This window comes from Ascaphus truei, chromosome 5 (genome assembly GCF_040206685.1).
Source record: "Ascaphus truei isolate aAscTru1 chromosome 5, aAscTru1.hap1, whole genome shotgun sequence".
NCBI lineage: Eukaryota > Metazoa > Chordata > Amphibia > Anura > Ascaphidae > Ascaphus > Ascaphus truei.
Genome location: NC_134487.1, coordinates 276,730,661 through 276,758,034, shown reverse-complemented (window position 1 = coordinate 276,758,034; position 27,374 = coordinate 276,730,661). Strand labels below are relative to the sequence as shown.

The 27,374-nt window shown below is 46.6% G+C and overlaps 1 long non-coding RNA gene across 1 annotated transcript; it reads left to right on the top strand.

The window, feature by feature from the left end:
- Positions 1-2,909: 2,909 nt before the first annotated feature.
- On the top strand, positions 2,910-26,158 carry LOC142495975 (uncharacterized). The gene is made up of 3 exons (XR_012801875.1): positions 2,910-2,999; positions 10,252-10,323; positions 25,983-26,158. It is a non-coding gene; the product is annotated as an uncharacterized LOC142495975 (long non-coding RNA).
- Positions 26,159-27,374: the final 1,216 nt, after the last annotated feature.

Sequence of the window (27,374 nt, the reverse complement as noted above, 5' to 3'; positions counted from 1 at the left end):
AAAAAATACTTGCCGGGCTGCTCTGCATCCTCTTCCTCCCCGCTGCCGCCGCCGCGCACCGCCCCCCTCATCCCCGCGCACCGCCGCCGACACAAAAAACCGGGACATTCCCGGGAAAAACGGGACAAATGGTCACCCTAGGCGAGGGGGAATCAGCGCGTCACTACTACGGCGGTCTGTAGGGCAGAATAAGTGTCCGTACTCGCGAAGTGAGCGTACGGACACAGGGGTATGGTGCTATTGAAAATATGTCCTTACTCGCGAGTGTACTTAAAGTGAGTGTCCTTAAACCGGGGTATACCTGTGTGTGTTATCTGGGTCCGGGAGTGCGTTGTTTGGATATTAAACCCACAGATTGCGGTCTATCTGGCAGATAGTTCATCTTGCAGAGAATACTGTGTTCTTTAATCTACTAAACATGTGAAATATTAGGAGCCTGTTACGCAACGTTTGGCTTCAACATCGGAAAACATTCTCTATCTCTTTTCATTGGACTTTTCTCAAGGGTGTTCACCATTGCAACTGTGCCCCTGACCCCGAGCTGACGTAGGCAGAAGGCAGTGGCATTATATTGCAATCGAATATATTTAGACACGGTTAAATACATGTGGAAAATAGGATTTCACTGAGTGTCCTTTTCCGTTTTAACTGTGATCACGGTGTAAAAGATAGGCGAGGGTAATTTGTAAGAAAAGCTGTTTTTGAAACGACACAGCAGTCCGCGCTGATCACCTTTCTCTGCGATTTTTTTTTTATGAGATCTATTTGCGCCCTTTTTAATGCTGTTTTTATTTTCTGTAATCTGATGCTTTTCATTCAGGAAATACATATGTTTAAAATATTAAGTGTCCGGGAGTTTAAAATGGAACTGTTCCTGGTTCTCGGTCACCATGGTAACCTCATAAACTGGAGATTAAGAAAAACAACACAAAAAATTTATTTTTTATTTTTTTATTTTTAAAGAGCAGGACATGCTTAGGACTTGGTGCACTCCCAGCTACAGAATTAGGTCTCAGAGAAGTTTTTTTTATACTGTAATGTGGATGTTGTTATTATAGCAGATGGGTCTTTTATAGTAAGGCATGTGTTGTTATAATGAAGTAATATGGTTATAACAGGGCTTCCTCCAAAATCAAGGTGTATGTTTTCTTTATATTCGGCAATATCATTACGCAGGCCCAGATTCACAAAGGGGAGCTCAGCTTCAGCATACCCCTACTAGTATACATGTGAAAGAGCGGAGGCGTGACCAGCACCCTTTTGTGGGCCAAAGCATTTTAATGCGCTGAGTATACGAATAAATAGTAAGGAGTACAATATATATATATATATATATATATATATATATATATATATATATATATATATATACAGGTAAACCCCGTTATAACGCGCCTCGTTATACCACGATTCGGTTATAACGCGGTTTTCCCGTGGCTCCCGTTTTAAAAAACACTGCACACACTCTCACTGCACACACACTGCTCACACTGCACACACTGCTCATTGCTCACACTGACACACACTGCTCACACTGATGTACACTGCACACACACTGCTCACACTGACACACACTGCACACTGCACACACACACACAGCAAGGTAACCCAACCTCTGTGGTGCCTCTTCAACATTAACCCCCTCACAGCCAGGGGAAAGGGTGTCCGAGCGTCCGGTGTGTCCCCCTCCCCTCTCACTGCCTGTGTGCTCCTGTGTCAGTGCCCTGGATGAGCCCCCGCAGTATGCCCGGGCTGTGTGTGTGTCGGTGCCCTAGATGTGCCCCGCAGTGTGCCCGGGCTGTGTGGGCTGGTAGGATGGCCCGGCTTCCCCCCTCCCATCTCCTGTCCCGCGGTGACAGGGTGAAGCGGGGACCGGAGGGGCATCCCCCCTCCAATCTCCTGTCCCGCGGCCTGTCCCGCGGTGACACGGGGAAGCGGGGACCGGAGGGACATCCCCGCTCCCATCTCCTGTCCCGCGGCCTGTCCCGCGGTGACAGGGGGAAGCGGGGACTGGAGGGACATCCCCGTTCCCATCTCCTGTCCCGCGGGATGAATATGCGCTAAAGCGGCGGCCATTTTTTTTCCCCGCGACCCCGTTAGTAATGCGGTGGTCTCGGGGTGGACCCAGAGGACCGCGTTATAACGGGGTTTACCCGTATATATATATATATATATATATATATATATATATATATATATATATATGCAAATACAACTGTATGGTTTTTGTCACTTTTTTTACTCACCATAACTTAACTCAGTATTATGGTATATATATATATATATATATATATATATATATATATATATATATATATATATATATATATATATATGCACAGTGGTTGACAAATCACCAAAAAATCTACTCGCCACCTAGTACCAAACGTGTGCTGCTTGGGCTAATATTGACTCGCCCGGGGGTTAAATCCACTCGCCCGGGGCGAGCAAATGTATAGCTTTGTCGAACACTGTATATATATATATATATATATATATATATATATATATATATATACAGTGTTCGACAAACCTATACATTTGCTCGCCCCGGGCGAGTGGATTTAACCCCCGGGCGAGTAAATATTGGCCCAACCAGCACACGTTTGGTACTAGGTGGCGAGTAGATTTTTTTGTGTGGGGAGTAGATTTTTTAATGATTTGTCAACCACTGTATATATATATATATATATATATATATATATATATATATATATATATATATACACACACACATACAGGTATACCCCGGTTTAAGGACACTCACTTTAAGTACACTCATGAGTAAGGACATATTTTTAATAGCACCATACCCCTGTGTTCGTACGCTCGCTTCGCGAGTACGGACACTTATTCTGCCCTACAGGCCACCGTAGTAGTGACGCGCTGATTCCCCTCACCCAGCAGGCAAATGGCAGCTCACGCATGCGCCTGTCAGCACGTCCTGAAAAGCAATACCGGCTCCCTACCTGTACCGAAGCACCAATAAGTGGGAAAAGGTAGTGCTTCACTTTAAGTATATTTTCGCTTTACATACATGCTCTGGACCCATTGCGTACGTTAATGCGGGGTATGCCTGTATATATATCTGTATCGTGTTAGCCGAGCTTAATAATCATAATACTGTATGTAATCCTCTGGGAGGAAATACATATACAGTATATATGTAATTTAAACTGGTAGATATTTTATCTATGGCTCAGATTTGAAGCATTCTGATAATTTGTCCGATGTCTCGGAATTGTTACCTTTCTTTTGTGACATTGTGCAATGTTTTGCTTGGCAGTTAACATGTTAATTGGAGCCGCTAAGTGTGTTGGGTCCTAATTTCTCACAGAGGCCGCACTTTTACTGCAAAAGAGCTGCAGTTTGGCCACCCCCGGTATAGAACAAACAGCTAACGTCTCTATCCGATGGTTGTCTGGTATTGAACCGAACAGCCCGGTATTTGGTTACTCTGTCCGGTAAAAAATGAGAGATAATACCGCAAATGTGTGTGTCCGGTATTATGTCTTCGGACTTAGTAACCAATCGTGGGATTTCCCCTGAGGCCTCGGCCAGGGTGATGCTGAGCGGGCGAGCGCTCGCGTTGGCTGCAATGAAACACATTGCTGCAATGTGTGTGGCCAGCATGAGCGAGTGCCTGCGCATGCACGGCACTTAGCTGCTTGCAGAGGCAAGCAAATTTGATTATGCCGCTCACTGGCGCATGACGTGAGCGGTTCGCCCAATGTGACGTCATGGCCAACGCCCGCCCCCGCGCGCGCGCAACTAGCTGGCCATAAATCACCCAGCCCAGCAGAGTGCGTAACATCACCGCGCACGAGCGCCAGCACGCTCGCTCCCTGCCTGATCGCAGCCTGAGGCCTTGGACATGGTTGCGATGACCGTGCGGAGGCATCCGCACTGGGCGCGATCACATTGCCTAAAGGCATTGATCGCGCCCATAGACTGCACGGGCGACAGCAGGAGGGGGCGCGTGTTGCGCAAGAAATCAGTTGACGGACAGGCCACGTGAGCGGTTCGTCCAATGAGAGCAAACCAGCTCACTGACCCCTCTAGGCATGCCGCCCACGGCGCGCCTACCATGGGGCTGAAAATGCAACTGCTTCATGCGTGTGATGTCACAGCCTTCGCACACCTCGGACGGGCGAAGGCTGTATGGCCTTAGGCCCGCTCACGGTGCCTACTACGTGACGTGTGCGTGAAGTACTTGACTTGACTGCTGCACTTGAGGGAGACAACTCAAATTGTAAATTCATGCTGCAGCAGCGCCACGTGTATTTCGCCAATGAAATTAGAGTGCAATGTAAACACACACACATTGTTTCTTTTTTTCAATGACATGGATGAAGGAGGATATGACGTCTTACAGGAAGTCTCGCCTCCAAGTCGGGTCATTCACTCTGCTGGGGATGAACACACATCGCCCAGCAGACAGACGCGCGCAATCGCGGACGCGCGGAATCCATGTCGTGACGTGGGCATTGTGAGCTCGGCCAGGGTGGGAGAGTGCTCGCTGGCGCTCGAGTGCCGTGACGTCAAGCACTGGGCATTTCATGGCCAGCCAGTTGCGCGCCTGAGGGGGCGTGTCAGGGGGCGCAGCCTTTACGTCACGGAGCTGGTTCGCTCTCATTTGGCAAACCGTGCACGTGACGCATCAGCGAGCAGCCAAATCAAATTTGGTTGTCTCGCCAAGCAGGTAAGCGCCACACATGGGCTTGCTAACGTTGGCCACAAACATTGCATCAATGTGTTTCATCGCGGCCAGCGTGAGCGCGCCCGCCTGCTTAGCGCCACCTCAGGAGACAGGGAGGACAGAGGCAGGAGAAACCCATCTGGCTCCGGCCTTGCCTGTCCCTACGAATACAAACATACAACCCCTCACTCAATAACATAGCCCTAATCCCATGTGACAAGGAGGGGTAGGACAGGCACTGCTATCCTTCCTCTGCAATATAGGATGGGATCCTTCCCCCCCCCCATGCTGTGACTCCTGTATGGGATGATACACTGGAGGAGGTGCTGCAGGAGAGGAGGCAGCAATCAGAGGTCTCGCCACCTCCCCCTGGGTATCACTGCAGCTTTCTGCCTGTCTGGGAGGCACAGCTCGCAACTATCGTCTGTGCAAGTCCGTATAGTAAAGATGGAGAGATGACCACGTATCTTGATAATAGTTATTTTGCCCATTACTGTACTGTATGTGTTTGGTGGGGTGGGAGGAGCTGTATTGATGTAAATGTAGGCCATGTTTTTGTTTTCTTAAATAGAGGATTGGTACAGCAGGCCAGCGGGGATCCACGGGGACAACCCAAGGACCCCCAGACTCCCACAGGGACCACCTGAGGACCCACGAGGGACACCTGCGGGGAAGAACCGGTGGCCCCACAGCTGTGGGGGCCCCAGGCACCCACTGGGCCACCCGAGGGCCCCCCAGACACCCGTGGGAACCACCCGAGGGCCTCTAGACACCTGTGGGAACCACCTGAAGGCTCCCAGACAACCGCGTGGACTTCATTGGTGCCCGCGGGGACAACCTGGAGGCCCATGGAGCCTAGCGGGGACAACCCGAAGTCCCCCAGACACCGGTGGGCACCCCATAGGGTACACTGTGGAACCTGCGGACACCCATTTGGACCACCGGGGACCCCTGCTGGACTGGGGTATTAATCCTGTGTGTAAAAAAATAATGGTTTTATGAATATTGTAATGGTTTATTAGGGACCTAGGAGGTGGGTAGTGGGGCTGTTATGTGTATTTTTGTTTATTGTGGGTAGTGGAGGTGGGTGAACGGGGTATTGGCCTCAAGGAAGGGTGTTTAGGCCTACCGGGTGGGGGGGGTAGCGGGAGGGGTTAACCCCTTCATTACCTTAGCGGTATTAACCGCTAAGGTAAAGAAGAGGTTAAGTCATCCCGCAACCCCCCGCAAGGCCTAAACACCCACCCCGGGCCAAATACCACCTTCACCCACCACCGCTACCCACAATAAGCCTGGCACGGGTGTATAACCTCTTCATTGCCTTGGCGGTAATGAAGTTGCCTGTAAATGCATTTTTTATGCATCGGATTCATGCCGGGGGTCTCTGGTGCTGATATTAATGGATATCAGCTCCGGGACACATGCATTTTATTTTCATCGCAGCTTCACCCCACCTTCTTGCCAACTTTTGTGGCGGGACAATTTGGAGAAGAAACAGCAATTTTAAAGTGGCGATCAGCCGCAATAAGCTGATCGGGGCTTAAAGAATTGAGCGTGTTTGAAAAACTGGCGATCAGTGGCGAAAAGTGGCTTACCACCGCGCGTCTGCCGATTTTTTTTTATTTATTTTTTTTCCAGCAAAAAAAACGGTAATTTTTGCTCTTATCGCCAACTTCTCTGGGCTTGCTGAATCGCTGTAGGCTTTTTGGGCGATAAGCTGGTGATAAGTGGCTTATCGCTACTTACTGCATGAGGGCCTTAGGGAGGATTTGTTCCTATAAAGTATACCAAGTTTGGCATAGGATTTGGATGTCAGGGTATCAATGTCCAACCCAAATGTTAAATGGGAGTTGAACTATATGCCCAGATATTTAAAACAAGTAACGGGCTAGGATGGTATTAGAGTTGTTTTTTTTTTATCTAAAGCTCTGTCATTGGTAGCTTTAGCAATTTTGCTGTGGTCCCAAATACCATTGTTACAGTCTTGTCAGTGTTTAAAATCAGTTTGTTTTGGGAAATCCAGTTTCAAGTCTCAAAAAATCAGATTGAAGTATGTGTTCAAGGTCAGAGAGGCGAGGGCTGCGTGCATATAGGATAAGATCTAAGGCCTCTCACAATAACCCGTTAGGAATATTAATTCCTCATCTATCCGACATAAGTATAACATATACTCTAACCAAGACCCCTAATACAGAGTTACCCACCTTATACGGGAGCAGCTGCCAGACGAGTACAGTAAATGTATCTTATTTCTTTTACCATTGGAGGGCAGCGTGGAGTTACAAGGAGTGGCGCCCATAAGGACGACGTGCCAGTTAGACGGAAGGAGAAGCGCACACACTTTTATGTGAAACAGATATATTTGGGGAGGGATTTAGTAGTCTGAGTGAGAAAATTGATATTTTGTCACAATGGTTAAATGTTAAAATGAACCATTTAAATATGCACAGATTTTATCCCACTTTTGGAAATTAGGGATGTTGCCTAAAAGTTTGAGAATGCATCAAGTGCCACCCATGGGCTTTAATGAAGCAGCATTTGTGGGATAAAGGAAACAGCATTCTGTATAAAGGTATTTTGGACTCGATATAAATTATTGAAGCCAAAAACTAATATTAAGTAAATTGAGAATGGAAAAATCTTCAACACAAACGTACAGAATGTGATATTCTGAGAGATCTTACAGATGTTATCAAATCCCACAATGAATATATAGAAAATGTCTGTATAGAACGAGTCAAACAAGAATATGCCAATAAAACGTTTAATTGGGAGATACAGGGGCCACAATTCAAGTCATTAAGCTGAAAGAAGGGAAGACGGTCAGCCAGCAGAGCAGGTCAGCCAGAAGAGCAGGTCAGCCGGTCAGCCAGAAGAGCAGGTCAGCCGGTCAGCTCTGAGATCAGCATTACTTATATCTCCTAAACGTTGTCCCCTGCATGTAATGCTGCAGAACAGCCTACACTGCATATACTGTACATGAGATACTTAACCCATTCTTTTCGCTCGACTCTATTCTGAATGATTTGTTAATTGGTTTGTAGTTAGAGAGATATTTGTAGCAGAATCCCATGTATGTTCTTTTTACCTTTTTAGATACCGTTTTGTGTAATAGAAGATATGACATATCAGAGGGCATTCCTGTTTGCACTTGTGTTTTGGCAGAAGTGTATATGTGACGCTATAAACCTTCTTCACACCCGGCCTTGGCAGCGTGACACTAGTGCAGCGTCCTGGGGAAGAATTACTTAGCTGTTAGCAATAGATACAACGGATAGAAAAGACACTACACATAGGTTTGATTAAAGAGAGTATTTTATTTAAATAATTAATCTCTCTGCTGGTAGGGGCCTGCAGCACATTGCAGAGCGATATAGTAACACGAAGAGCAATGCATTGCAGGCCCCTCCAGCAGCAAAGGGGCGAAGACCAATGCAGGGTGTATAAAGATCTCACTGATAATTCATGCACAAAGGGCAGTTTGTTGCTGTGATCCAGAGGAAGGCGAAACATAACCCCTGCTGTGCAATGGGGGAAAAAAATTCCTTCCTGACCCCATTAAATGGCGATCGGATGGTCCCTGGGTCACTGCGCAGTGAGATCAGATAAAGCAGCACAGATCAGCGTTGTTATACACAGGGGCACACTCAGTATATAGAGATGCGGATGATGGGGCCCTTGTGCCCCTGTGTATAACTCACCTGCTCCCCCATCCCCCTGCATATCTATCCCATTCACCCCTTTTCCTCCCGCATACCTCGCAGGGCCGGCCGTCCATTAGGCGGTTGCTTAGCGCGCAAAGGTCCTAGGGGCGCATTAATAATCATTATTATTTTTTCCTCTTATTATTTTTTATTTATTTATCTTTTTTTTATTTTTTTATAATTTTTCTTTTTTTTATCCACTATTTTGGTGCCCTTTTATTTTTATTTTGCGTCGCGCTGGGGTGCGGTCGCACCCCCTGCAGCCCCGATAGCCACGCCACTGTTTATTTTATTATTTTATTTATCTTATTATTTTTTTACTACAACTGGGGCACAAATTTTAAGTTTCGCCTAGGGCGCATGAAACTCGTGCACCGGCCCTGCTCCTTGTTCTCTCTCACCCTCTCGCGCCCAATATCCCTATCTCCCTCTAGTTCCTGCCCCTCACGCAGCCTTCCTGATCTTATCTGCCTCTCCTGCGGTCAAACCAACTTCTCAAGGCCCCTAGAATACCCCTGTATCTACGCCCTGGCTCCTCTGCTACCTGCTCCCTGGTTCTTCTCCTCCGCCTAAAAAAGGTGAAGCAGCAGATCCGTCCACACCTCTCGTATTCCCCTCCGTCATCGTCCACCTCATCGCCCCTATTGACGTCTGCTTCGTCGTCTGCCTCATCGGTCGCCTCGTAGCACACCTCGTCGCCCCACTTGACAACCGCTTCGTCGTCTGCCTCATCGTCCGCCTCGTAGCCCACCTCATCGTCCTGTAGCACAAAGGGCACCACCTTCGTGTATCTCCAGACCTGCAGGAACCAGGGACAGTGATACTCTGTATCGCAAGAGCTCCTGTGCCACTTATACCCCCTCCCCAATACCACGTTATACCGCCCTCCACAGGGCCAGTACCTGTTATACCCACCTCCCCAGGCCCAGTACCCAGTTATACACCCCTCCCAGGCCCAGTACCCTGTTATACACCCCTCCCCAGGCCCAGTACCCTGTTATACACCCCTCCCCAGGCCCAGTACCCTGTTATACACCCCTCCCCACGCCCAGTACCCGTTATACCCACCTCACCAGGCCCAGTACCCATTATATACCCCTCCCCAGGCCCAGTACCCGTTATTCCCAACTCACCAGGCCCAGTACCCATTATATACCCCTCCCCAGAACTCCATTATATGCCCCTCCCCAGGATCCTTTACACACACCCTCCCCAGACGCAGGACCCCCTACAGTGGAGGTGTAATGTCACATGGGTAGTGGAAGGTTTCCCAGAGAAGGTGTCCATGTGTCACAGCTGTTTCATCACCTTGGATGAGAAGTCTCCCTACTCTCTGCCTTTCCTTTCTCTCTCCTGTCAGTCTCTCTCTCCCTTTAATCTTATCTCTTTTATTTATCTCTGTCTCTCCTTATTTTTGTTTCTATGTATTTCTTCCCCCCCCCCCCCACCATGTAATAGGGGCACAAACCTCAGATTTGGGGAACGCTCCCATCCCATGAGACCGAGGAAACAGGGACCCACTAACCTTCATTAAAACATCTCCAGCAGGTTCTGTATTATTACACTGTAAAGTGTTGCAGACTTTCCCATAAATAGTGTCCTGTACAACAGCTAATAGCACCGTGTGTGCGGCAGATTCACAGCTCCGCCATTCCCATTTACCTGTGAAGTGCGTTTTTTTGCTTCTTCCTCGTCGCTGTCAAACTCCTCCCATGCCTGTGATACAGAGGATAGTAATGTGATCACATGTATTCCTCACTCCTATACATGTCCTGGTGCTGTATGGGGGGTTTGACGGTTAAGACAATTGCCCACAGCACTCAAACAGTAACAATCCTGTGCCCGCAGAGAGAACCTGCAGAACTTGCAGCGCCAGCTGGGGCCCCTGCAGACACCGGGCCAGGCCTAACCATCCACAAGGTAAGTCTGTTTTTTTTAAAGTATTGTGGGGGAGGGGGGTATGTTGTTTTTCTATGGATTGTTTTTTTTTTTATATATGCACTGGGGTTTGTTTATATCCATTGTTTTTTTTAAATATGTATTGGGTTTATTTTATAAGCATGGTTTTTTTTGTACACCGAGAGGGTGCGTGTGTAGTGAGAATGAGAGGGAGCATATGTCTGTATATAACCATTAATGTGTGTATCTGAGTGAGTGTGTGTTACTGTCTGACAGTTTCTGTGTTTGTAAAGCATAATAAGAAGTGTGATTGTGTGTGTGTGTATATATATATATTGTAGTGTGTGTGTGTATATATATATATATATATATATATATATATATATATATATATATATATATATATATAAAAAACAGTTCGCAGCACACAGCTGTTGTAATAATATTATTTTGACCGGCCGGTCTTTATATATCTCAGGAGGTTGTTTCTCTTCTTTAACCTGCGTAGTAAGATCCTGTTTTTACTATCTTTACTTAGGATCTCAGTATTACCCTGATATTTTCACAGCTGTTGAGACCCTCTGGGGATTGTTTTATATTTATATTTGTTTAGTGTTTTCCATGTCCATTAATAAACATGTTTTCATTATTATTGTTGCTTGAGTGTTTTTAGTGGGACACTTTTCTTTTTTTCTTTTGTTTAATTCATATATATATATATATATTGTAGTGTGTGTTTGTGCTTCTACAAGAGTATCAATCTGTGAGTATTTTAGTGGGAGTGTGTGTTAATATGACTGATTGTGCGTTTGTATTTTAGGAGCAGGAACCTGTTGGTACTCCGTTCCTGCAGTTTTTTAGGAGCAGGAACGTGTGTGTGTGTGTATAGGTGTTTGCATATATAGGACCGAAACGCTGTTCCGCTATATCTCTCTCTCGCGCACTCTTGCTCTATCACACACACCTACACACACACTCACCTATATACACACACACACATCTACCTATACACACACACCTACCAACACACCTTTTAGGACTGTATGTCCTATGTCCTTTTAGGACTGTATGTCCACACATACTGTATGTGTGTATATAACCATTAGTGTGTGTATCTGAGTGAGTGTGTGTTACTGTCTGACAGTTTCTGTGTTTGTAAAGCATAATGAGAAGTGTGTATGTGTGTGTGTGTGTGTGTGTGTGTGTGTGTGTATATGTATGTATGTATGTATGTATGTGTGTATGTATGTATGTATGTATGTATGTGTGTATATATATATATATATATATATATATATATATATATATATATATATATATATATATATATATATATATATATATATATATATATATATATACACACACACAGTGGTTGACAAATCACCAAAAAATCTACTCGCCACACAAAAAAATCTACTCGCCACCTAGTACCTAACGTGTGCTGCTTGGGCCAATATTTACTCGCCCGGGGGTTAATTCCACTCGCCCGGGGCGAGCAAATGTATAGGTTTGTCGAACACTGTATATATATATATACACAGTGTTGGAGAAATAATTATAACCACACGCCCGTGGCGAGTGGATTTAGGCCGCTGGCGAGCCGTGCTGCGGCTCTATGAATTCCCCTGCTCGCGCCAATTTAAAATAAATAAATAAATAAATAATCCACCTCCCTGATTGGGTTAACGTGGGGAAGAGAGCCAGCAGGCAGCTCTGGGTTAGCCCCTTCCCCCAATCTCCTACCCCCCCCCCTGCCCCCAATCCCCGCTTGCTGCCCGGGGGGTGTCCGCCTCTGAAGGGGGTCCGCTTCCGCTTCTGGAGGGGGAGCGTGCTACGGCGTCGTCCACTTCGGGGGGAGGGCGTGTTGTGCCTCTGGAGGTGGGGCGGCCCCTTGCAGAGGCCCTCCTACCATGCGGAGGCCCCCGCTGCCGTGCGGAGGCCCCCGCTGCCATGTGCGACCCCCCCTGTCTTGCAGAGGCCCTCCTGCCGTGTGGAGGGCCCACTACCGTGCAGAGGCCCCACTGCTGCCATGTGCGACCCCCTGCCTTGCGGGTAAGTGTGTGTATGAGTGTGTGTGTGTGAGTGTGTGTGTGTGTGTGAATGACAGTGGGTGAGTGTGTGTGTCTGTGAGTGAGTGTGTGTGTGTGTCTGTGAGTGAGTGTGTGTCTGTGTGTGTCACTCCCTCTCCATCACCCTCTCCCTGTGTCACCCTCTCCCTGTGTCACCCTCTCCCTGTGTCACCCTCTCCCTCTCCCTGTGTCACCCTCTCCATCTCCCTGTGTCACCCTCTCCCTGTGTCGCCCTCACCCTCTCCTTGTGTCACCCCCTCCCTCTCCCTGTGTCACCCCCTCCCTCTCCTTGTGTCACCCCCTCCCTCTCCCTGTGTCACCCTCTCCCTGTGTCACCCTCTCCCTCTTCCTGTGTCACCCTCTCCCTCTCCCTGTGTCACCCTCTCCCTCTCCCTGTGTCACCCTCTCCCTCTCCCTGTCACCCTCACCCTTTCCCTGTCGCCCTCACTCTTTCCCTGTCGCCCTCACCCTTTCCCTGTCGCCCTCACCCTTTCCCTGTCGCCCTCACCCTTTCCCTGTCGCCCTCACCCTCTCCCTGTCGCCCTCTCGCGCTCTCCCTCTCGCCCTCCCGCCCTCTCCCTCTCTCTGTCGCCCTCTCCCTCTCTCTGTCGCCCTCTCCCTCTCTCTGTCGCCCTCTCTCTGTCGGACTCTCTTCTTCACTCTCTCTGTCGCACTCTCTTCTTCGCTCTCTCTGTCGCACTCTCTTCTTCGCTCTCTCTGTCGCACTCTCTTCTTCGCTCTCTCTGTCGCATGCTCTTCTTCGCTCTCTCTCTGTGTGTCTCTCTCTCTCTCTCTCTGTGTGTCTCTTTCTCTCTCTCTCTGTGTCTCTCTCTCTCTCTGTGTGTGTGTGTGTGTCTCTCTGTCTCTGTGTGTGTGTCTCTCTCTCTCTCTCTCTCTCTCTCTCTCTGTGTGTGTGTGTGTGTGTCTCTCTCTGTCTCTCTGTCTCTGTGTTTCTGTGTGTGTCTCTCTCTCTGTGTGTGTGTGTGTTTCTCTCTCTCTGTGTGTGTGTGTGTGTGTGTGCCGCTCTGTGTGTGTGTGTGTGTCTCTCTCTGTTGTCTGTCTCTCTCTGTGTGTGTGTGTCTCTCTGTCTCTGTGTGTGTGTGTGCCGCTCTGTGTGTGTGTCTCTCTCTCTCTCTGTCTCTCTCTCTGTCTCTCACCCACACTCTCTCTCTCTCACACTCTGGATCTCTTATTTACCCTATATATATCTTAACTGCCCTATACCTACACCGAAATAACCTATACTGCTTTCTTCCAGATCTAACTCTCGAGCTTCACACGGAAGACATCGGAACCCCCCCTAACCCAGAAGACAGTAGGGAACACCTCCCCTCCAATGTATAACATTGCGGGAATGCGGGTACCTGGACATTGAGGGACTGCGGATCAGGTAAGATCCCAGGTGGGATTGCTGCTTTAGATATTGTGATGCGGGGGCGTCAAGGCACTAGTTGTGGGGTTCAGGAACATTTACACACACACGTAACAAGGACTAATTGTAGTATAATGTAATACAATAAATAAACTAATGTCAAAAACTAATGTTGTTCTTACTAGGAATTTATTCGTTTTTTTTTTTTTTTTAAAGCGGGGCTGGGGGCGGGACTAGGGCGAGTAGATTTTTAGTTCGGCGAGTAGATTTTTGGGTGATTTGTCAAACACTGTATATATATATATATATATATATCTTGTAGTGTGTGTCTGTGCTTCTACAATCTGTTTGTATTTTAGTGGGAGTGTGTGTGAATATGACTGTGCATTTCTATTTTAGGAGTAGGAACCTGTTGGTACTCCGTTCCTGCAGTTTTTTAGGAGCAGGAACGTGTATGTGTATAGGTGTTTGTGTGTATATATAGGAACGAAACGCTGTGCCGCTATATCTCTCTCTCGCGCGCTCTCTTACTCTATCACACACACCTATAGTACACACACAAACACACCCCTACCTACACACACACACTTCTGTCTATACACACATGCACATGCCTACCTTCATACACACACACACACCTACCTACACACACACATTCATCTACCTATACACACACACACACACACACACACATACCAACACACCTTTTTTTAGGACTCTAGCACTGTAGCAGTGAGAGTCTTAGCAAACACATGGAGATACAGCGAGACATGAAGAGACACAAGATACACTCAAAGGGAACATGAAAAGTGACAGATCTAGAATAACAAGTGACAGACATGCGCAGGGTTAATAAGAAAAGAGACAGTCGGATACTCACAGAGAAATGATTATATAAATAACCTGTATCGGTGACAGACTTCAGGACAAGTTCCAATAAAAGCCAGACACACTCCGGGTAACTACGTTTTATTTAAACACCTGGAATCTTGACCCCTCCGTCTGTAGTTTGGGAAAGGCTGAGCTTTTGGGATCTAAGTGTGTGTGCGGTTCTCTGTGTCTGGGGAGATCCCTAAATGTTCTCTCTTTGTCTGGAGAGACCCCTAAATGTTCTCTCTTTGTCTGGGGAGACCCCGAAATGTTCTCTGTGTCTGGGGAGACCCCTAAATATTTCCCAGTGTAGCTCGTTTCAAAATAACCCAGAAAAGTAGCCTTGAGCCCTCGGTGACCGGGCGCTATGACCAGAGGGACTAGGCTCTCCCTTACCTGTGAGTGTGGACTATGTCCCCTCTGGCCTCTCCCCCCCCCCCCCCCTCTGGCAGTGAGGGTGACACGGCAGGGGGAAGGGCCAAGGAAGTTAGAATTAGACAGAGGCGCGGGGTCAGTCTACGCCCTGCCATGAGAGTCCCGCCCACCCTGCCCTTTATTGTGAATACTGGTAAATATGTTGGTTGTACGTGTTTAAAAGGAAAAAAAGAATAAATAAACAATGAAAATGAATAACAGAAATAAAATAAAAGGTGGCTGGGAGTGGCGAGTGGGCGCGGCTCATTTACACGTGCGTTCCTGGGGCCAATTCTCGCCAGACAGGCGGGGCCCGGGTAGGGGGGAGTTAGGGGCCATTGGATCGGGTACCTTTGGCCTTTACCCAATGTGCGAGCACTCTGGCAGGGGATTGGCACTTATTAGGTTATTTGAAGTTTTACTAAAAAGCAGCGGCCTCACACCGCCAACCTTGGTTTTGTGGTTATTTATGTATTGGTTATGGTGGGGTTTGGGATGCCAAGGGAATGGGGGAAGGTGGGGGGGTCTCACAGTCTCCGAGGTCATGCTTCTATTTATCAAAAATACATTGAGTTACCTCTGGTTTTCAAGCATGACCTGGGGGAGTTATCACAGAGACACCGAAACATCGCTGAGTTTGGGTTAGTAACTCACATAACCTCTCAGCAGTTGAATTCCCCCTTGGCGCTTAACACGTTAAAAACAAGCATTGCTATTTCTTTGCATGAAGTTGCAGGTAATTGGAAGAGTTACACAGTGACGGCTATCTCATCACTCACCTTCTTCACTCGAAATGGTCTTTTCGGTCTTATTTCCGGCTTCACATCGGATATCCATATCCATTCTTCGCCTCTGATCTGTATGCAGGACAATGCGTTAAGACAGGGTGGCGCAACCTTTTTCCCCTGCTCCCCCCTCCCCCCTCCCCACCTTGTCTCCGGCGTTCTGATGTGACGACGTCATGTGATATCACGTTGCTATGGCAATGCCACATGTGACGCCACGTTGCTGTCGCCAGAAGCCGCCGGAGACAAGGAAAGGGAACTTACAGAGGCCTTGCGCGCGATCGCCGGCATTTAATTTAAATGCTGTGGGGAAGAGCAAGGGGCCTCTGTAAGCGCCAAGCCCCTCCTCCCCAAGAAAATGTCGCGCCCCTCTATTTGCGCACCCCTGCTTTAAGAGATATTCTGGGACCCTCCAACTCCTCCATCGGACCCTTCCTCATACTGACTGACCTTGCAGTGCTCAGTGTTACCTGTTATGAAGCCTCTCAAAATACCATGCTAACTCATTCTGAACAGACGTGTCCTTTCTACATGTTACTCAGCTTGTATGGGCCACAGACAGCTTTCCCGGTGCCCAGGACTAGTTTCCACCGGGGACCCTCACCCATGGGTCGGCGACCTTGTGAGAACCCCTCCCCCCCAGCCTGTTTTCTCTTGCACTGCCATAGACTACAACATTTCGGCCTGCTGGTCTTTCTCAGGTAAAGTGGCTAAACCCACTAAAGCCAGTAAACAAAGGCCAGCAGACTAAACGTTGTAGTCTGTGGCACAATAAATTATCTTTTTTTTATTCAAATCCGTGTGCCCCTTTCCATCAATCATATTGTATACATTGGACGAAATGCCGGTCTTCCCTGGGACTAAGGAGCACCGGTAAAAATATCACTAATTGTTTTTTATTGGTGTGCAGCAAATCCCCATCATTTTTGCGTTCTCTTGCTCTGCCCCAATCTCACACACCACCTTGCTCTCTCACCCCCCCTCTTACACTCACCCGTCACCCTTTCCTTCCCCAAAGGTTGTCCTTTAATCAGATCTTACCCAAAGTGTCTCCATCTCCCTTGGAAATGTTCTGTCTTTAAGCTGTGCCGGGCCTCTTGATCCGAACTTTCTTAGCTGACCCCTTTAGGTTTCGGCTCCGAGGGTCTAAAAAATAAGCGACTCCGAAAAGATGTGAAATATGCACAAGGGTACTAAAATATTTCTCTAATGGGGCTCTGAGGGGGAGACTTAAATACTAGTAAATATAATCTATAGAAATCTAATCTATTAAACTAAGAAATATCTATTAAACTAAGAAATCGAATCTATTAAACTTAGAAATATAATCTATTAAACAAAATAAATATCTATTAAACTAATTAATATAATCTATTGTACTAAGCAATATAATCTAATAAAAAAATAAATATAATGTATTGTACTAAATAAATATTATCTAATACACTAAATAAATAATATTTAAAAACAATCCAATAAAAAGATGGAGAAATTATACGTCAACCAAGCCACAGATGTGATGCCAATGAGCGTTGAACTCCTTGTAGATCCACCGTCAGCTGGTTGTGGCAGAAAGTGATGACATGCAGTAGAACACAGGTACAGAGCGGTTGAGCTGTAACCACGGCAGTCAGGTCAGAAATAAACACAATATTTTTTGAAATTTAGAATGAGAATGTTCAGTATTCTGGGCTCAGACCCTGAACCCTGTCAAATGTTAGTAGCTTGTGATAATAGAAGATATCCATGTACTGGGATGTGATAAGAGACATGATGGTCAATTACTGTGTCCCATAACCTGCTTTAGATTAAGTATAATTTTACACTAATTAGTAGAGATGCTACATTTTGAAAAATAGCGCTTCTGGCGACATTGTTCATTTTCTCTACAAATGATAAATGAAAAAGTTGGATAAAATGTTATTTGTGTGTGTGTGTGCAATATATATATATATATATATATATATATATATATATATATATATATATATATATATATATATATATATATATATACACACACATACACATGTATATATATATATATATATATATATATATATATATATATATATATATATACATACACACACATATAGTATGTTTTTTATATATATATATATATATATATATATATATATATAAAACATACTATATATATATAGTCTGTTTTATACACACACACACACATATAGACGTGTGTGTGTATATATATATATATATATATATATATATATATATATATATGTGTGTGTGTATACAGTATATATATATATATATATATATATATATATATATATATATGTATATAGTATATATATATATATATATATATATATATATATATATAATATATGGTATAACCCAGAGGTGCGCAAAGTGGGGGGCGGGAGATTTTTCGGAGGGGGCGCGGCCGGTTGCAGAGGACCCGCGCACTTCCCAGAGGCATTAAAATTAAATGCCGGGGGATCGCGTGAGGCCTCTGCAATGCTATTATTTAGCTTGACTCTGCCGGTGTCACTCGTGTCCATGGCAACGTGGTGTCAAATTACGCCGCGGGGTCATGTGACGTCACCTTCGTCAAATGCCGCTGCAGGTCACGTGACGCCGCATCAAGGTAAGGAGGGGGGAGGGGGCTCGAGCACCAGCAGAGGGAAGGCAGGGGGGCGAGTTGCAAAAGTTTGTGCTCCCTTGGTATAACCAATAAATAATATGGCTGATATAGCCATTTGGTGGTGGATAGAGATAGATGATAGTGGTAGTGAGAATTAGTTGGCCAGAATTAATAACAGTGCAATTACTAAAAAGTAGCTGTAATAAAATAATAATAAACACTATGCCTAAACACAATAAAAGTCCAGAAACCTTGCTCTAATACAGTAGCTATGTTATAACTCAATCATAAAAGGATCCAATTGGAGTCCTGGCAGCTCTCTTCGTGGAAACAACCACCTCCTCGATAGATATCTAAACAAAAAAAAGAAGAGAAAGCGCCCGCTCCATGTGTAAATTCGGTTTAACAATTTCATTTTCAGGACAAGATAAAAATTACAAACTCACAAACATCCGTTTGGTAAAAGCATTGTATGAGACAAGCTCGGGCTCCGTGGTAATCCGAAAGTCACTCCGCAGCTCCAGACTTTGGATGTTGACCGGGAAACTCGGTTTGCTGCGCCCCTCGCAGTGTGGTCCTCCGGCAAGCTGTGGTATGCAATTGTGATACCACTCTGTAATTCCTGTGTCTCGTCTTGGTCGCGTACCAACTTTCCTTCCGGCGTCAGGACATATAGTGCGGCAATAGCAACGAGAAGAAAGTACCTACGCGTTTCTTCAGTACACGGCTGATTTCATCAGGGGATAATGCTACAACTCACTCGTAACGGTTTTATAGTCCCACAGTCCAATTGGTAATGGCATAATAGATCACATATGTTACTGATTTTAGATAATAATAGATTCTTGTATGGGACATATATATATATATATATATATATAACGGGCTTTCCCCCACCCAATCGCAGATATTGTGTGGGTGCGAAGAACATATAGTGTTACCAGGTGTGGTGCGTATACCTGCAGGCTCACAGGAGGTCTGAGCCTACGCCAGTGAGAGCCTGGGGTGAATCCTCTGGAACGTTTCTTGGTTTCAGCGCCTCCACCTATGTAGGATTCTATGGGAATGTAGAATGACCCAAACATAGGAACCCACCCAGAAAACACATACACCAGTATTATGGATAACAGGTTTACTGAGTGAACAAAGAATACTCTTACATCATACTTATAACATCACCACATTATACGGGTGTCCCTCTCTAGAGGAGACACTCACTCTTGCGTCTCGCAGGACGCTTCCCCCTACACCGGGTGATCCCACCCCGTGTCCAACAATCCCCTCACACTGTCCCATGCTCTTAAAGGGATAGGATGTAGGTGACGGTGCAGTCACTAACTGATAGAACGGTTGGTGCACTTGTTGACAAAAGGGGTTACCTGCCGAGTGCTCCTGCACTTGGGCCTGCAGCACTTCGAAAAGGATCTGTTGCTCTGAATCCCGTCTGATCCGGTGGTTCCTTGCACGGGATCCGCCAAGGCAATTCCACCCTGGTGACAGTCTCTGTGGGCCCCAACTTGGGTCCGAACCTCTTAGCAGGAACCGCAGCGTCCGCTGTGTCCCTATCTATTCTACCCTACTGTGACAGGATCCCTAACCTAGGGCCTGTCCCTGTAGCACTTCGAACTGGGGAGTGAGGACCTATCTGGGACCTAAGGGGTTAATAACCTACTCCGTTCCCCTTACTCTTCTTAGTCCTGCCTCTCACTAACAATTAACTAATGGAGCAACTACACTCTGCAACGTACTAGATGCGTACAGCAAACTTGCTGCACGCTAACACCATACCTTCTTGTCAGGCCTCACAGCACTGACCGCTGTGACCTGACAATAAGGTACCTCACGCACTAAGGGCAGCGTCCCTATCTTGGGCCGTCCCTCAGCACTTACCCACTAACCTGGTGGGGAGTTGGGGCCTTACTTGGGATGTGGGGGACCTTACTCGATGCAGGAGCTGCACTTGCCCTCTGCACCCTTCCTTCCCCTTCAGCTCCCCAGCTCCAACTGAAAAACGTGCTGCAAGCCCAAACAATGTATCTTTTCTCTCCCTCTAGAGATCCTTGGCCCTCATTGGCCACACTGAGGCACCTGGTGTGCTTGGCCCTAAGCCTCATGGGAGTTGTAGTCCCGTGGAGGCTGCAAATACATTGGGGCTTGTGCGCGCTTCCCTTGCACCTGTGCGAATCCATAATGGCCGCCGCAACCTCTCCTGTACTGCCCCTACTCTCGCGCAACTTCTCCTGAGCTGCCCTGACTGCCTCACTGCTTCCCTAACTACTTCTGCGCATGCGCGATCCCGCGCACGCTCGCGCAAACCGTCATGACGGCCCCCGCTAGCCGGGTGCGCCGCCGGAGCTCCAGGGACGCCGAGCGCTCCCTGCACTGGCCCCCACCTTTGCGAACAGCCGGCGGGTCCGTCGCCAAGGAGGGCTCTCCTTGATAAAGGCAATCTATTTGCCGAAACGTTGGACCTTTGGTGGCACAATAAACTGCACCTTTAGAAAGACCGTGTGCCTGCTTCCATTCCTTTGCTCAAGTACCTCTGGGATGTCTGGACCTCCCTGGATACAGCGCACCGGCAGATAAGTACCCCCCTCCAGCACCTACCAGCGGTGTGCATGTGCTTCTACATATGACAAAGGAGGGGAGTCTCTGGCACCAATGCTACATATATATATATTGTGACAGAAACCAGGGGATGGTAATAAATTCCATATATAGGGCTCCCAGGATACTGAACAGTTTCTATCCTGTTTGGCCTGGGAGTGCAGCCTTATAATACATGAACTCCATTCCACAGTTTGGCAAGCGCTGGAACTGAGGGATGAGAGATCCAGACCAGAGTTTGTCTGCTGCCTGATTTCTGTCACCTGTCATGCTAATTAGAAATCAGGTATGTAAGACTGATTTCCTGTTTGCTCTCCCCTCTCTCCCCAAGAGCCTGGAGGCTGGAAGGTTGCTGAACTACAGTGGGGAGAAGCCTCTTCCCCAAACAGGTTCAATCATTCTGTTCATTTGTCTAAGACTGCAAAAGTATCTTGTTTTGTTGTTGGAAGTGGAAAAGCCACTTCCACCCTAAGTTAGGGAAATCTAAGTTAAGTTATCGCTCAGGTGAGCAGCTTTTGTTTTGATGTGTTTCTGTTGTTTGCACTGTGGCAGTCTCAGTGCCTGGGACTGAATAAACCAGGCATAGCCTGTTTAAAGGAACAGTACGTGACGCCTCATCATTTAACCTACCCTAAAAGACCGTGTTCTAACAGTCCCGGACAAACGGCGGAGCCCCGGAGTAAGCTGTTTGTCACAATATATATATATATATATCTATATATATAGATAGAGAGAGAGAGAGAGAGAGAGAGAGAGAGAGAGAGAGAGAGAGAGAGAGAGAGAGAGATGATGATGATGATGATGATGTAATATCAACACATAGTTATGCTAATTAATTACCATACAATAACAAAATACATGATAAAAATACATAATAAAATTGAAAAGGAAGACAACATTTGATAAGGATAGATAGTGTGCGGAGAAACTGAACACACTCATATTTGGCTAAATTGTGATAACTATGAGTGCTCAGTACTCAGTGACCCCACACATTTATACATTTTTCAATGGAAACTGTCCTTGATTTGAACCCAATGATTATGGTCCTGGAATAAATGAAATCCAATTAGACTAATCCAGAGAATTTGAACCTAACTACATAGCTACATAATGTTATAGGTTAGCGGTGCGCAATCTGGGGGGCGGGAGATTTGTCTGGGGGGCGCAGGCGGGTGCAGAGGTCCCGCGCTCCTCCCCAAGGCATTTAAATGAAATGCCGGGGATCACGTGAGGCCTCTGCAACAGTAACACTGACCGGGATTCAGACACGTCTCCATGGCAACGCGGCATCACATGACACCGCGGGGTCATGTGACGTCACGTGACCACAGAGTGTCATTTGACGCAGCTGGCAGGTAGGAGAGGAGGCGCAAGACCGGGGGAGGCCAGGCAGCGGGACGCAGCTTCAAAAGTTTGCGCTCCCCTGTTATAGATTACCATGCAAACAAATTATAATAGTGCTATAGTGATCAATAAATATTACATTTAATACTTAATTATTGTGATGTTTCTAATCTACTGTGTGTTACAAATAACATTAATATCTTACAACTGAATACATTGCAATAATGGGATACCTATTTATTTGTGATTTAAAGTGTGTTATATAGTGATAAATTATTTAATAAATAAATCTTAAACTAATCCCACACAGTGACTACTTAATTCTGTGAATAAGTGTGTTTTTAATGTCATTACTATGAATGTGATGAAGGTATAGTGTATATATATAAAGTCCTACCAAGGGTCCTATTTGCGAACTAGTTCCAGAGGAAATTTAATAAATCATTCACCCCCAGACCTCTGTTCCTAACCCAAATTCAAACAACTGTACTAATGGCAATGCATTCATTCAAACCTTGTGGATTGAATGTTCCCCTGACATAAATCCAATATGTTTCTCTAAGGCTCAATCTTTTGAACCTATCACAGCACTTAATAGATAAGACAGAATAGCTTCAAAGCCGATCAGAGATAAAGAACTCGAATCCTTATGATGTATTTGGGAATAATGTCTTGAAAGACTAGGAAGCGTGTACGTCATGTATGTGCTGTCCGCCCAACATACTGGAGACTGCATGGACAGATGAGCAGATATACTATATGTGTAGACAAACAGTCTATATGTCATACCACTGGCTATGACACTCCATTGGAGTGGGAGTTAACCGTATCCACTTTCTTATGATGTTTACACGTAAGGCACCGTGTTCTCCCACAGGAGAAATTACCATTTGGGGAACGTCCATTCATTAAACTCCCCTTGTTTTCTGTTCATAACCTGCAAGGAGCTATCATAGTTTTGATACTTCTCGCTTTTTGAAATACAATTGGTATTTAAGTCAGCTGTGCGCAAACTGGGGGGCACACCCCCCAGGGGGGGCACGAGACTGAATGCAGGGCGGCGCTGGGTTTACAGAGGCCCGCGTGCTTCCCGAAGGCACCTAAATTAAGTGCCGGGGGAGCTGCAGGGCCTCTGCAAACCTAACTTACCTTGGCTCCGGTGGCTTCTCACACGCGTCGCCATGGCCGCTAAGGTAATGAGGTGGCTGTAAATGCATTTTTCCTGCATCGGCTTCATGCCGGGTGTCTCCGGTGTTGGTATTAATGGGTATCAGTGTCACGGTAACTTATGACAAGATATAACAAACACCAAATATCTGGGTTGAACTGAACGAGGCTTAGATATAATAAAATATATTTATTCCTTAAAAAAGGTGAACACAGCAATACAGTACAATTAACAGGCAAGAAGGTAACACTTACTTAGGGTTGGGGAATGGAGAAGTATCAGCTAGCAATTCTCCAGCAATCCGGTGACATTCAAGGTGAAATCAGAAGCACAACTAAAAACTGTAGGGTTAACACAGTTTATATACCTTTGTAACCCTATTCTTAACATTGAATACAGAATATTGGTGAACAATTATCTGTATCAAATCCCTAACATGGAAACACAGTTTAACCCATGCCCCCCAGCTAGTTAGCCCATGCGTACTGGGACTCTGAGGGTCTTATTTCTGTAGCCCCATAATTAAATCAGGGGCGACGACCAGTCTACCAAATGAAGTATCTGGCAGGATCTTCATTGTTTGTAGGTGTAGATATACCACTTACAAACCACTCCAGTTTGATGCTTATCCGCCCTCAGGTAAACAATTAGAGTGGCAGAGTCTTTTGATTAGTACTTGGTTCCTAGACTTTGGGTCGCCCCCCTGACCATTTGCATTCCTTTGTATGCTGGAATCTGCGCAGGTTTTTATCCCCGCCTTGGAATACAATATTAAAGTTAAAACACAGACATATTAAAATATCCGGTTCCGTTAGGTCCAGCGGGTCCAAACTTTCCAGATCTTAATGCCGGAACTGGGACATCATATGATCCACGTTTCAGCCTGCTGCGACCTTCAGAACCGGAGATACACAAATACCACTTAAACCGTTTCATACTTTAACACAAAATTCTCCGCTGTAAAATAAATCACAGTTTGTCACTAAATCCCCATTGTGGTGCAGACACTGACATTATAGTGAAACATGGGAACAGGGGAACATACAGTTTCCTGACATGACAAGGTGTAAGCCACATTCCTGGACCGCAGTCCAGTTAACCCCTTGCCTCCCTGGTGAGGTCAGGGGGTGGCCATATGGGGTGCAACCCCTTTAATACCGGGCCATCCCCCCTCTCCCTCTACAATCAGCTCCTGAGATCCCCGGCATCAATCCAATGCAGGAAAAAGGCCAACTTTTTTCTAAGTCCCGTATCGCCGCTCATCGATGCTTCTTCCCACCAATCTTTTTTTACTGTTTGGATTTGGGGAGAAAATCGCCATTTTAGGGCCGCGATAGGCGGCGATCGCTGACTTGCGGCTACTGGAATCGCGCGTGTTTATGAACATTCAGAAAAGTGTCTACGTGGCTTATCGCCGCTCAGTCAGCGATTTGATTTTCTTCAAAAGATTTTTCGGCGATACAGGCCGTTATCGCACACTTATCGAGGCTACTGAATAATAGTAGGCATTTTGGCCGATAAGTGCCTACGGCTGCATCTATAGTATTTCAGACGGAGCGGAACGGGGGGGAGGCGCGCGCACGCTGCACGCTCACATCTATGGTCCTCTTTGAGGATGTCTATAGATGGCGCCAGCACGCACGTCAGACAGAGCTGGCAAAGGCGCGAAATTGAAGGAGACAGAGCCAAGTGATTTTTTGGCGCGCTGGCATGATCACATGACTTGGCTTCTCCAATCAAAGTGAAGTTACATTTTCAAAGTGACGCCATTTTTCTTTTTTGTATGCCGGTGGTAAACACACACAACACAAACACACACAACACACACAAAATTAAAGTTAATTTCCAGACTGGGGGAAAGTGAACTTGTCAGCACAGAGCTTTAGATGCTGCATTTGAAAAAATGCCGGTGGATCGGGATGTGAGGTAGGGAAGTGACGTCCGCGCCGGAACGTCATTGCTACGCCTACAAATATGCATTGCCACGCCCCCAAATTGCCCGCTGCATACTCTGCAAAGCCATAAAAAAGCTCAGGCTTTAGCAAGTGTATTGCAGCGTGTGTGTGCCTTCCCTCCGTCTGAAATACTATAGACGCAGCCTTATCGACGCTTACTGAATAGGCCCCTGTGTCTCTCTCTCTCTCTCTCTCTCTCTGTGTCTCTGTCTCTCTCTGTGTGTCTCTGTGTCTCTGTCTCTCTCAAATCAAATCAGCTTTATTGGCATGACAAAAGAACATTTCAGTATTGCCAAAGCGTGAGTAATAGGGGGTGTGGGACAATGATTACACGAATAACTGTACTAGGGGGTAAGGTATAATGGTTATACAGTACATTACTTTTGTTTCTCTCTCTCTGTCTCTCTTCTCTCCTCTCTCTCATCCCTTTATGATGTGTATGTTCTAACTCTATTTTTTGCTCTTTTCCGTTTGAGAGGAGGGAGTCCCTCACCTCTTCAGCCACACATCAGGAACGCTGGATTGCTTACAGACGCTCGGAGAGGCGGATACAGTCTTGGATTGCAGGCACTGATTTATCTGGTAAGTACCGCAAACATGCTTGAACAAGGGCCGTAGACATTTTATTTGACGGTTTAGATTATCATTGTCTGTGGTTAGTTATTGGTATTACAGTTTTTTGATGTTACGAATCAAATACATTTTGAAGTAGTAATCCCCTCCGAACTGGGCATTCCTGGCCAATAATGCCCTGGCTGTAAGAGTTGAAGGGCCCAAGAAAAGCCCCCACCTCTACACACACTAACACTGCAGGGGCATCAGAGTGTCTCGTTGTCATGGCAACGGGGGGCGTCACGTGATGTAATTTGTTTAATAAATAATTTTTTAAGGTGTCCCGGTTTTTCATTTTCGAAATCTGGTCACCCTAGCCACCCTGGCTGAGGCCTTAGCCTGAGATGGGATAGAGCAGGGCTGCTGCTAGGGGGCTGGGCAGCTTCCTCCATCCTGATTGGCTGCTGCTGTGTAATGCAGCCAATCAGGATGGAGGTGGCAGGAGCCTGGGGGTGGGGCCAAAGAGCTGAGGAAAAGCATGGAGCAGAGAGAGGTGAGGCTGGGTCCTGCCTGTGTCCTGTGTCCTGTGTCTCCCGTGTGTATTTGTTCTGTTTTGTCCTGGTGTGTGTGTGTGTGTGTATGTGTTTGTTTTTTCTCTGGCTGTCCTGTGGGGTGATAATGACAGGGAGAGGGGTGTGTGTGTGAGAGGATGAACAGAGGGGGGGGGGGGTAAGGATGAAGGGAGGGGGGGTGAGAGGATAAAGGGATGGGGGGTGGGGTGAGGAAGGGAGGGGGGTGAGATGATGAAGGGGGGGTGAGAGGATGAACGGAGGGGGATATGTAGGAAGGGGGGGGTGAGGATGAAGGGGGGGTGAGAGGATGAAGGGAGAGGGGGTGAGAGAGGATGAAGGGAGGGGGTGAGAGGATGAAGGGAGGGATGAGAGAGGATGAAGGGAGGGGTGAGAGAGGATGAAGGGAGGGGTGAGAGAGGATGAAGGGAAGGGTGAGAGAGGATGAAGAGAGGGGGAATGAGAGAGGATGAAGGAAGGGGGGATGAGAGAGGATGAAGGGAGGGGTGAGAGAGGATGAAGGGAGGGGGAATGAGAGAGGATGAAGGAAGGAGGGATGAGAGGAAGAAGGGAGGGGGTGAGAGAGGAGGAGGGGGGTGGGAGGGTGAGAGAATAAGGGGAGAGAGAGGATGAGGAGGGGTGCAACAATCTTGGAATTTGTGGGAGGAGCATTAAGATCAGTATTGCTCGCCATGTACAGTATGACTGCAGGTCAGTTATTTATAAATAATCTGATCTTTACGTCAT